Consider the following 5516-nt stretch of genomic DNA (forward strand, 5'->3'; position numbering starts at 1 on the left):
CACCGCTGCTTCAATCTTTTCTCAGAGTTTGGCAAACTCTGAGAGTAACTGCTGCTGTCCCATTAAACCCAAAGGGACTGCCCTGGGAGTTTGAGCAATGGCTCCAGGCACCCCTGATGCAGTAGGGGAGTGCCCTACCTGGTCCACCCCTGTCGGCCCCTTTCCTTCATTTGCTTTCATTCTGGTCCTAAAGCTGTCAAACCACAATTATAGCAGCTCCAGACGTTCAATAAGTTGATATTAGCAATTGTTTTCTTCTACGGATGGTTAAAGAGGTGGGGGGAGGGGTAAAAGTCCACCTTTCCGGGTGTATGGCACAGAGCCCAGCACAGCAGACCACTCAAACCACCGCCATCTTGGATTTCCAAGAAAATGGTTTTAAGACCATTACAGAACAGCTACAGGGTCATACAGCACAGAAACAGACTCTTCGGTCCAACTAGTCTATGCTGACTATGTTCTCAAACCCAACTAGTCCTATCTGCCAGTGATTGGCTCATATACCTCCGAACCTTTCCTATTCATGTACATTTCCAAATGTCTTTTAAACATTGTCACTGTACCTGCATCCACTACTTCCTCTGGACACCCATTCCACACACAAAACACTCTCTGTGAGAAAAAAGTGGAGCTCTTCATGTCTTTTTAAAATCTTTCTCCTCTCCCCTTCAAAATTTGCTCCCTAATCTTGAAAGCCCCACCCTAGGGAAAGGACACCTGCCTTTCACCTCATCTGTACCCCTCATGATATTATAATCCTCTATAAGGTCACCTCTCAATCTCCTCTGCTCCAGTGAAAGAAAACCCAATCTATCCACCTGGCTGTAGGTATATTCATATTCAGTTATGATGTGTTCAGTGTTGGTGCAGGCTCAAATGGCCAACTCCTGCTCCCAATTCTCTCACTCTGTGTCTAGGACAGCATTAGGAGATTGGGAAAGGGGAGGGATAGATATCTTGTTTGTTTTTATTTTTAAAATGCACTTGATTCCCACAAATAAAATCAACAGGTACAAGTACAGCACATGCAGTATTCCTCATTGCAGCTTCAAGGTTTTGTGTCCTCTTCTTCCGCGTTGGCTCCAGCACATTCAGCATACTTCCCCCGCCCCCCCCCCCCACCCCCACCCTCCCCATCCCCGCCCTGAGCCGTTGATGCTTCCATTGTTTATAAAATCAAGAGAGGAATGGATAGGGTAAATAGACAAGGGCTTTTCTCTGGGAGTGTTGAACTATAGAGTAATAGGTTTAGGGTGAGGTGGCCCGGGGAGGGGGCGAGGAATTTAAAAGGAACCTAAGGGTCAATTCATGCAGTAGATGGCGGGTGTAACGAAAGAGCTGCCAGAGGAAGTAGAAGATGCTGGTATAATTATGACACATTTAAAAGGGATCTGGATCGGTTTATGACTAGGAAGGGTTTAGAGGATATGGGCCAAATGCTGGCAAATGAGACCAGATTCAGTGAGGATATCTGGTCAGCATAGACCAGTGGACCAAAGGACCTGTTTCTGTGCTGTATATCTAGATGACTCTGGCTTGCCACGCCAGTCTGTTCAATTTCTCTCTGGTGTCATAGCCTTGATGGCTCATTCTAAAACTCCCCCACCCCTGTGGGGGCACGTTAACCATTTTGTGTCTGATTGGTTGCCAAGAAGTTGCATTGCAGGTTCATCCTGAATTTACACACTATATTTTTACTTCCAAACATCAGACCTGCTCACTCTCAACAGTATCCCAATGTCGTGGAAGTTATTAATTTTCAGGTGGAGGTATCCAAAATTCAGAGAGGTGTCAGTTGTGACTGTTTTGCTCTTCTGTCCCTGTCAGATCCTGAATCAGCACTTTCAGGAGAATTAGAATGGAGTGAGAACAGAGGAAGAGAGAGAGAGAGTGGGATGGTGCTTTCAGTTTTGTGGAATAACAAAAGAAAAGAATGTTCTGCAAAAAGTAGAATTGCTTGTTCTGAATTTCTACCCTGGACTGACAGTGATGACTTTTGTAATCTCTTTTTAGAGTATTTGATCTGAAGTTGAAGATTCAAAATCGATAGATGAAAGGCTTATGCCTGAACCACTGACTCTCCTGCTCCTCAGATGCTGCCTGACCTGCAGTTTTCGACTCTGATTCTCCAGCATTTGTGAATCACTCAATCCATCAGGACTGCAACAATTTTCAACTGTGATCCAATTGGTTCCTGTTTCAGTACGTTTTCAGCATCAGTGGGACTGGAAGAGAGACCCTACTGTTGCAGCAACGCACTGAGTGTGGAGCCTGAAACAGTTATCTGGCCTGGAAAGAGCAATTCAAGGCAGGGAGGGAACATACACGCGTTTGTGTGCAACTGTAGCTTCGGCCATGGAGAAACCATGGAAGTGTGGCGACTGTGGGAAAGGCTTCCGTGTCCCGTCTGCCCTGGAGACACATCGGCGCAGTCACACCAGGGAGAAGCCATTCTCCTGTCCTGAGTGTGGGAAAGCCTTCAGTGATTCCTCTGCCCTGCTGAGGCACCGGCGGGTGCACACAGGGGAGAGGCCCTTCAGCTTCCCTGAGTGCAGGAAGAGCTTCAGCGATTCCTCCGCCCAGCTGAGGCACTTGCGGGTTCACACAGGGGAGAGGCCCTTCACCTGCCTCGAGTGGGGGGAAGGGCTTTGCTGTCTCCTCCACTCTACTGACGCATCAGTGGGTCCACACTGGGGAGAGGCCGTTTGCCTGCCCCGAGTGTGGGCAGAGGTTCACAATGTCCTGCAGCTTGAACAAGCACCAGCGGAAGCACCAATGCTCCTAACAATCAGATTCTGCCGGTAACGCTGCTGAGGGTCACCCCCAGCACTGAACCTCCTGCCCTTTCTGACAGTGGGGGTAGTGGGAGAGTTGGTAGGGTTTTTTGTTTTCTACTGGGGGAGTGGGGGGGAAGGGGGGGGGTGGTGGCTCAGTGGATAGCACTGCTGCCTCATAGCGCCAGGGACCCAGATTTAATTCCACCCTCAGGGTGACTGTCTGTGTGGCGTTTCCATGTAATTCCCCCCTGTGTCTGCGTGGGTTTCCTCTGCGTGTTCCAGTGTCTTCCCAAAGTCCAAACGTGCGCATGTTTGTGCGAATTGGCCAAGCTAAATAGTCCCATAGTGTTCATGAATGTGTCGGTGTGGTGTATTAGTTAGGGGTAAGTGCAGAGTGATAGGGTAGGAGAATGTGTCTGGGTGAGTTACTCTTCAAAGGGTCGCTCTGAACCTGTTGAGCAGAAGGGCCCGTTTCCACACTGTAGTGGTTCTATGTTTCTATGAACGTTGCTTTCAATGGGCGCTGCTGCTCATTGAGCCCAAGACCTGCACAAACCTACGACCACAAGACCATTGGAGCAGAAGTTAGGATATTTTGACCCATCGAATCTGCTCCACCATTTGTTAGAGACAAAATTAAAAACTGCAGGTGCGGAAATCTAAAATAGACAAACAGGAGGCTGGGCACAACAAGGCAGGCAGCACCAGGAGGTGGAGAAGTCAGCATTTCAGGTATTAACCCTCAGGACTGAAGAAGGGTTCTACCCGAAACGTTGACATCTCCATCAGAAAGGATTTATCAGGATGTTGTTAGAACTAGAGGGCATAGGTTTAGAGTGAGAGGGGAAAGATTTAAAATGGACCTAAAGGGAAAGCTTTTCATGCAGAGTGTGGTCCGTGTATGGAATAAGCTGCCAGAGGAAGTGGAGGAGGCTGGTAGAATTACAGAATTTAAAAGACAATTGGTTGGGGACATGAATAGAAAGGGTTAGAGGGATTTGGGCCAAGTGCTGGAAAATGGGACTAGATTAATTTAGAATATCTGGTCAGCGTGGAAGAGTTGGACTGAAGGATCTGTTTCCGCGCTGTACCTCTCTATGACTACCGGTCCTGATGTAAGTTTAGAATTGAGTAACTTTGAATAATTCAATCTTGTTGAATTCACCTCCTGAAAGGTTTCAAATGAACCCCTCCAAGCGATATGAGTTAACTACGCCGAGTTGGATAAAGTATCCCATCAAGTTCAACATGAATGCGCAGTTGAAGAAGTCAGAAGTCACACAACACCAGTTTACAGTCCAACAGGTTTATTTGAAATCCCAAGCTTTGGGAGCATTGCTCCTTCATCAGTGCTGCTCCTTCATCACTTCACCTGATGAAGGAACAGTGCTTCGAAAGCTCATGAGTTCAAATCAATCTATTGGGATTGTCACCTGGTGTTGTGTGACTTCTGACCTGTCCACCCCCAGCACCTCCACATCAGAGTTGACGAATGAGATCAAACTTTATTCAGCATGATTTAGTGAGATATTCATCTGGATGTCCTTATGCCTCAAACATCGATTCTCCTGCTTCTCGGGTGCTACCTGACCTGCTGTGCTTTTCCAGCACCACACTCTCAACTCTGATCTCCAGCATTTGCAGTCCTCACTTTATCCTGGTTCATGTGGAAACTCAACACTGTCAGAGTTACAAAGAGATTCCAGTCATAGAGTACTATAGCACAGAGACAGGCCCTTCAGCCCAAACTGGTCCATGCTGACCAAAATGTTTGTCAACACTAACCTCATTTCCCTGCACTTGGCCCATATCTTTCTAAAGCTTTCCTACCCATGTATTTTTGAAACGCCTTTTCAATGTTGTTAATGTACCTGCTTCAACCACTTCCACTGGCAGCTGTTTCCCCAGGCGAACTACACTCTGTAAATATTTTGCCCCACATCTTTTCTTCCATCTTTCTCCTCTCACCATAAAACGCGTCCTTGCTCTTGAAATCCTTCCTCTAGTGAAGAGACAGCTACCATTTAGCCAACTCTACCCCTCATGGTTTGAAAATATTGCCTCTCAACTTCCTCTACTCCAGTGGAAAAACATCCCAGCCTATCCAGCCTAAATTCTAATTTGATAATAAAGGCAGTGATGATTTTGGCTGTGTGTGTGTCAAGGATCTCTCCTTTCTAAGCCAATGCTGTGCCTCTTAAGTTCACCTGATCTTAAAACGAATGGCACCCCATTCATTTAAAATGTCCATGTTTTCTGTGTAAAGTCGGTCCTGGTCGGCAAATAGGCAGTGGTGTCTTATATTCCCGTAGACTTCTTGCGACCGGGTTCATATGCTCTGTTTTGAGATGTATGAGTAAATCTTCAGAACAAAAGATTAATGCAGCCTTTACTCATGTCTCATTATTAAAAACACTTTCTCCATTTACAGATGTGATTGAGAAGCTTCTCCCAATGAATCTTTGACTGATAACAGCATTTGTCAGGCTTTTGAAAGTCACTGCAGCTCTGTCATAGCACAGGGGAGGGCTCTTTCAGACACAACGCGTCATGTAGAAAATTCTCCCACATTAGTCGAGCAAAGTTGACGTCTTTTTCAGACATTATGAAACTTGAAAGGGTTCAGAAAAGGTTTGGAAGGTTGTTGCCAGGGTTGCAAGGTTTGAGCTACAGGGAGAGGCTGAATACGCTGGTACTTTTTTCCCTGAAGCTTTAGAGTCAGCCAGAAACATCTGTTGA

The sequence above is a fragment of the Chiloscyllium plagiosum genome, unplaced genomic scaffold (assembly GCF_037043375.1).
Source record: "Chiloscyllium plagiosum isolate Xiang-an unplaced genomic scaffold, Cpla_swu_hap1 HiC_scaffold_27, whole genome shotgun sequence".
In the NCBI taxonomy this organism is placed as follows: Eukaryota; Metazoa; Chordata; class Chondrichthyes; order Orectolobiformes; family Hemiscylliidae; genus Chiloscyllium; species Chiloscyllium plagiosum.